We start from the raw sequence: 7795 nt of genomic DNA on the forward strand, positions 1-7795 counted from the left end.
TGATGGAGTCTTAGTACTCCTACCTTGTCAAGGCTGGAAGTGTGTGGTGATCACCGATGGCTGGTCTTCATGACTGATCAGCATAGAAATTTTGACCTGCTGTTTCTGTCCTGGGCTAGTTTGCCCCTCCTGAGGCAGTTTGGTGGCCCCCATCTCCTGCGGCTGGACTTAATGAGGACCCTTGATTGACGTGAGACCTACTGAAGCTCAGAACTAACTCCCAAGCTTAATCAACACCAGCCTCAGCCTCCCCAGTAGCAGGGATTATGCTACTCCCAGTTCAATGGTCTTACTATATGTTGTCATTCGATTTTCTTCATGATGTCCCAAATCACATAGGTTCTCTCACTTCTCCCAACGACAGTGACGATTTTGGCACCATTGGATTAATTCCTAGGGAGACTATAATGAGTAGAACCAGAAAAGGGACAATAGATTTGGAACTGGAAGATCACTAAGCCCAATCCTTTCATTTTACTGATAAGGAAACTGAGGCACAGAGTAATTTATGGATTACCTGCCCCCACAGGCTTGTCAGAGGACCCAAGACTTAATTCTAGTGTTACTATCTCCTTTAAGACGTCTTTCTTCATTCTCTTAATTGTTAGTGCCCTCCCTGGCTTCCAGGGCCATTTCCAGTCTTTCTGACCTATATCTGGCCACTGGATCCAGATGGCTCTGGAGGGGAAAGTGAGGCTGGTGACCGTGCACAGCCTTTCCTCACTTAGGTCCAATTCACTTGCAAGTCATGGCATCACCTTCCTGACGTTATGGTCTTCTAGAACAAAGGACAAACACGTACATCTCTGGTATTTGCCTGTGAATGTGCTGTATTCTCCTAGTAGGAGAATATATATAACTGGTGCTTAATAAATGCTTGTTGATGTCTGACCTAGAAAAAAAGAATATTAAGGGGTAGGGCATAATAGCTTTCTTCAGGTATTTGAAGGGCTATGGAGTAGAAGAGGGTCTAAGCAATCTTTTATTATTATTATCATTAGACTCTGAAGGGCAGAACCGAAGTCATTAGTGGATGTCACAAAAGCAAATCTAGGCTTGATGTCGAGAAAAATTTCCTAACAAAGCTATTCAAAAGTGGAATGGTTTGATTGGGGAGCTACTGGCTTGTCCCTCATTGGAGGTTTTTAAACATAGGCCGGACGACCACTTTTGGGGTATGTTATAGCAGGGATTCCTTTTGGTATGGTTTAATAGATGGCTGTTAAAGTCTCTACCCCCTTCCAAGTCTGAGATGCTGTGATTACTCACCAGCCTGGTTAGCCCTTTTCTGGACCTTCTCCAGTTTGGATCACAGGACCTTTTAGAGATCATTTAGTGCAGTTCTGTCACTTTCCAAATGAGAATCTTTCACTTTTGAAAATTTCACTATCCAAATGCCACTTTCCAGACTGGGGATCAAAGGTGTTAATAAATTCATACCTAAATACTAAACAGCCAGTTAAGGACTCAAACGTCAGTCCAGTGGTTTCTTTCCAATCCATTACCCTGTCAAAGTCTCCTCCTAAAATGAGAACACTTTAGATTGACATGGGACTAGGTAAGAATACAATCTCCTCTCCTCTTATGGTAGACACTTAGTGTTGCTAAAGATCACATTTCTGGGGCTTCTGTGCCATAGCTGATTCACGTTGAGCTGTCAGTCCACCAAAATTCTGAGATGTTTTTTCCCCAAACTGTTGTTGAGTCATTCTTCCTCCATTGGTGTGGGACTTCACATAAAGAGGGTCGAATGCAATTACACCATTAAAAGCATTTTCACAGATGTTAAGTGCTTTACAACTTCCAGGTAACATTTAATGATTGTTAATGATTAGTACTGCAGGCAAGCAGCGGCGGGGTTAAATCAGGCTGCTCGGCAGGTGTGCTAACATTTTCCATTACCTAGGTAGAGTCATTCCATGGTTCAGAATTTAGAACCACCTGCCAACTTCTCTTAAAAAAAAAAAATCTTGCTATGATGTGTCTCCCAATGCAGACACTCAAGAATTTCACACGTGCCACTTCTGGGACACTCCCTAAGGATTCAAATTCCATTCTTAGAAAGAAAAAACACCACTCTCAGATTTTCAGGTAACATATCTTTAGTGGGCATTTCTCTGAAGGCCAGTGCTGTGAACCAAGTCTACTTTGGTATGATTAGGGCATGGTAAACTTGATTTTGATCATTAAAAGGACAGTAATGAAAACTGCTTTAACTTCTGGTATCTAAGCATTTTCATCCACATTCATTTTTCTTGCCCTTCTCGCCCATGGAAGAGGAAAAGTTTTGGGGGTTGGCTTTTTTTTTTTAATTTTGGTGGGACTTCTGATTTGAATGGCATAGGGAACTCCTAGTGAGGAAATGCCCTCCACCAAAGCAGATCCTTAACTCTCTTGCAATTTTATAGCCTTAAAGAGTTGCCAGGGACTGAAAAATCAGGTGACTTGGGTTGGGTCACATATTAAGCAAATCATGGGGAAGACTTTTAATGCATTCAATAGTTCTCATCAGATAGTCCATAAACATTTATTAAACACCTAGTATATGCTAAGCACTGGAGATAACTAAAAGAGGTAAAGACCTCCCAGACCTCAATGACCTTACAGTCTAATAGGAGAGAAAGCGAGCAAATGGACAAACTATAACCGGGATGATGAGGAAACAAAGAAGGGAGTTACTGGAATTGAGGGGTTCCTGTAGAAGAAGGGATTTTAACAATTGGTTTTGGGTTGGGTTTTTTTTGGCTATTTCCTTCTCCAGGTTATTTTAGTGTATTTTAAATTTATGTTTAATTTTCAACATTTACTTTCATAGATTTTTGTTCTAAATTTTCTCCCCTCCCCAAAATGGCATGCAATCTGATATGGGCTAAACATGTACCATCCTATTTAAACATATTTCCACTTGAACCATTGTTAAATAGGCAGTAGGGCAGCAAGGAGTCCCAGTGGATAGAGCACTGGGCTTGGAATTGGGAAGCCTCATTCATGTTCATGAGTTCAAATCCAGCTTTAGACACTTTCTGTATGACCCTGGGTGAGTCACCTAATCCTGTTTGCCTCAGTTTCCTCATTTGTAAAAATGAGCTGGAAAAGGAAACCACTCCAGTAACTCCACCAAAAACACCCCAAATGGGGTCACTAGTCAGACATCACTAAATGAAGAGGAAGTCAGGCATTCTAAATATACTGTGTGTATAACTATAAATTGGAAAACGATTAGGAATTATATAAGAGAAGTCATTAAGCTGCCCATACCCTTTATTCTAACTATATCACTACTGGGTATATGACCCGAGACTGAACGATGCACCCCCTCCCCATATATTCTTTTTTTTTTTCTTAAAGCAATTGGGGTTAAGTAACTTGCTCAAGGTTACACAGCCAGTTATTTCTGGGTGTGGTGCTAAGTATCTGAGCCCAGGATTCGATCCTCAGGTCATCCCGACACTGGGGCCAGTGCTCTTACTCACTGAGCCACCTAGCTGCCCCTCCCCATAAATTCTGAGCAATGCCTTTCATAGTTAAAAAAAATGGAAAAAACGAGTGTCCATAGAGTGAGGGTAATATCTCAACAAATGCTGGTACATGAATTTAACCTATTAATTTAAACTGGGTGGGACTGATGAATTGGTACAGAGTGAAGAAAGCAGAAGCAAGTTAATGGGAGATAGGACTACACTATTGTAAACAACATCAAAAACCACACTGAAAGTCAGCAGAGTTGGTATCTGACCATCTCCCTCATGGAGAAGTAATGATGGAACACCTCTCACTACCACCCCGCCCTCAGCAAAGAGCTAAATATGTGAAATGAGACAGGACACCAGACACACGGTAGCTGTTTCTGATTTTGCTCCAATATTTTTCTTTGCTACACAGGGAGAGTATGAATGGGGGAAAGGTAGAAATAGCTGATATAAAATAAAAAGGAGGAAATAAAACTCTAAAAAGTCTTACCATGGATCTACCATGGAAATTGATTTTGAACATCACAGAGCAAAGACGGAGAAGAATCCACCCATCCAAAAAATATTTACCACAACATGTGATAGCAAGTAACTATAAAGGAAGTGGGTGTCCGTCAATTGGGGAATGGCTGAAGAAATTACAGTAGATGGGTGTGGTGGAATATTATTATAATGAAAGAAATGATAAATAGGAAAACCTTGAGTTCAGAAGGGAATGGGCAGAATCAAGAGAACAATTTCCACAGATGACCCCATTAATGTAAGTAAAGGAAAAGAACTTGGATCAGGGTTTTGAACTCTTAGGACCAATTATGACTTACTTCAAAGGATGGATAAAAAAAAGCAAAAGGTGATGAAACAGGTGCTGAGAGCAATACTTTTTCAGACATAGCAAATATCTGAATATTGTTTTCTTTTGTTAATTATACTTATTAGAAAGGGGGAGGAGTCTGTAGAGGTAAGTTAGTGGGAAGTGACAAATGGGGGAAAATGGAAAAAATACAAAATAAAAAAGTTCAGAATGGTACAGAAACTGGGCAATTCAGTTATAAGTTTGTCAAATTTCACACTTTAAAAAAAAACAAACTACATAAGTTCATAGTTTCATATATTTGAATGTGTTGATTAAGTTCATATTTTAAAATTCATTTTAAAATGATTTTGAGAAGCTGCTATAGAATGAATGCTAGCAAAAAAACCCAGCTCATCACTTAAGATTTATAATTCATAATTATATAATCATAATTTATATTTGTAATCACTTAGAATCCATTAGATTTTAAGCTCCTTGAGGACAGGAACTGTCTTTTTCCTTTCCTTTGTATCCCCAGCACTTAGCACAATGCCTGGTAGGTAGTAAATGCTTAATAAATGTTTATTGATTATTGACTGATTAAGGTTTTTAGATAGCAATAAAAAAAAAACAATCTATGTCTTCACTTAGCAAGAAATGGAAATAAGCAAGACTGTTGACCTAAAGAGAAGACTCTCACAAAAGTTGTGGGATAAAATGCTCTAAAGCAATGAGAACTTTAGCAGCTTCATTTAAAAAGTGAAAGGACGGGGTACAAAAAACCAAAACAAAACATTCCCCACCTGCCTCCTTTAAATACAAAAGAAAATATTGTCATCCTCTAGAAAAAGACATTAAGTAATGGAATTAAGTACAAGACTATAAATCATTACCTGTTTTAGGCAGATCATACTGGAAACTAAAGATTGAGAATAATGAATTATTAATACAGGAGAAACCTTTCAAGTTTGAAAATTTTTCTGCCTATTAAATCTGTAGCTTTTTAAAGCTTTTTTTTTTTTTAAATAAGTTCCAGGAGGGTGGAAATGGAAGGTGCTGAGTGAAGATTCTTTTGTTGTTAAAACTCTAAGAGAAGGTGTCCTTCCTGGGTTTGACTGAACAAGGCCACATGGTAGCAAGAGAGCTCTCTGTCTATATTTCCTGTTCCCAGAAACCCAGGTATTATTCCTTCATGTCTTTACCTAATTCTTTCTGGGTCTGACAGACATGAAGATTTTGTTGCAAACTTCAAAAGAGACTGACACTTGGCTTGGGTTTTTTTTTTTCTTGGTTAATGATGAGGCCTGGGTCTTATTTTCTCCAGGAGAATCCATTTGTTAATTATAAGGCACCTCGGTCTTTAACAAGGGAGATCTGGTTTGTGTTACCTAGCACATACACGTGTACTTTCATTAAATAAACCAGCCCTTCACAATCCAACTTTCAAGTTCAGGGAGCCAGGACATCGGGAACTAATTAAGCCATTTGTGGTTGCTTTCTTTGAAGAAGAGTATATAGGGAGGGACCCTTGCTTTAGTGGTCTTGTGCATTTACAGGCTCAGTGATGTTCATCTTGCTTTCAGAAAGATACAAGTATTAGTATCTTGCCAAAACCAAGATTCCTTGGGATCTGTCTCTGCTTCCATTGCCTCTCTTCTCATTCCTCAGTCCTTAGCCATTTGACTCCCAACAGCATCACAACTGAAACTGCTCTCTCCAAAGTTACCAATGGTCTTTTATTAATTTCTTTAAAGTTAGAATTTTTATTTTCAATTCCAAATTCTCTCCTTTCCTCCACCCCCTTCTCATCCATTGAGAAGGCAGGAAATCCAGTACGCATTATACATACGAAGTCATGCAAAACATTTTCACATTCGCCAATGGTCTTTTAATTGCCAAATCAGGTGGTCTTTTTCAGTCCTCATCCTTCTTGGCTACCCTCTCCAGAACACTGTCTTTTCTCTAGGCTTTCATGTCACTTCTCTATCCAGTTTCTCTTCCTATCTATGTAATGGCTCCTCAATCTCCTTTGTGGGCACATCATCCATATCATGGTGCTGGACTCTGGATGATCCCCAAGATGTATCTTCGGCCATTTTTGCCCCCAAAGTTCAGGCCTTAATCACTAGTTGCCTATTGGACATTTCAAATTGTATGTCCAAGCAACATCTAAAAATCAACACAAAACAGAACTCATTTTGTTTTCCCCAAAACCCTCTTTTTCCCCCCAAATTTGCCTATTTCTGGCCAAGGCACTACCAATCTTTCCAGTCTCCCAGGTTTGGAATCTTGGTGTTATCCTGTACTAACTCCCCTTCACTCCACAGTTGCCAAATCTTGCCATTTCTATCTTCACAACATCTCTTTAATCCAATCCTTTCCATCTATTCCCACAGCTCCCATGTTAGTCCAGGGCCTCTAAGGGTCTCTCCAGTTCCAAGTCTATGAGCTTATGTTTTTTCTTCTTAGCTACTTGGAAAAATCCTATCTTTAAAAAGCCAATAAATTGTTAATATCCCTTGGTCCAGAGATCCCACTATAGGGCATATAAATCAACATCAGAGACAGAAGGGCCCCATATTTATTACTTCTCTGAGCCTTAATTCCTCATCTGTAAAATCAAAAGTTGAAACTAGATAATTTATAGGATCCTTTCTAACTCTAGAGCTATAATCCCAAGAACTTGCTTGATTAAGGAGAGCCTTTTTCACCTTCATATACTATTACTACATAATCAGGCTAATGGGGTGGGGTAGGGGAGAGAGAGGGGAGAGAGGGAGTTTGGCTCTCCATTCGGTGCCCCCTGTGTGTTGGAGGGACACATGGAGAGGTTTTATTTGGGGCTCCATCTGGATTTTTCTATGACTTGGCAAGGAATTCACACAGAGCAAGTCAAGTCAATAAGCGTTTACTAATTGCTTGCTGTGTGCCAGGGACTGTGGCACTGGAAATTTACTGGAAATTAAAAGAAAAGGAAAAAAAAAGAAAGAAAACAAGGAAATCATGGTAACTCGGAGGGAGTTAAACTAGTGAAGCAGTTCAGAGGTTGAATTTGAGGAGGAAAAATTGAGGAAAATTTGAAGGAAAACAATATCCAGGTCCAGATTCTACTATAAGTTAAAAGAGAAGCAGAGCCAAGGAAAATTAAGGAGGATATAAAAGGTTCGAGAAGGACGGGGATGTAGAACCTGAAAAGGGAGACTAGCAAAGGAGAATGTAGTTGACAAAACAAGGCAGGGTAAATAAGAAAAGGCAAGTGGAATGATTTAAAGCAAATGGGTAAGGAAAATGGGATGAGATAGGAGTTTGGTACCCAGCTCTGGGGAAGATGGGTAAGACTAAACAAAGGAAGCTGAGTGGGCATCGTCAGGTTATCATGAGGTGTTTGTGCCAGTTTTAACCACGTTCTAAGAATGGAGGTAGAAACACCCACAAATAGTTCAAAGAAGAAAGCTGAAAATCTCCACTGTTACAGAGAATAGCAAAATTGTGCAAAAATTGTCTAGGTCTTATGTTTCTGCCAGAACCAGGG

This window comes from Petaurus breviceps, unplaced genomic scaffold, assembly GCF_028583685.1.
Source record: "Petaurus breviceps papuanus isolate PSGF00001 unplaced genomic scaffold, PetGlider_PUasm1.0 154, whole genome shotgun sequence".
Taxonomy (NCBI): domain Eukaryota; kingdom Metazoa; phylum Chordata; class Mammalia; order Diprotodontia; family Petauridae; genus Petaurus; species Petaurus breviceps.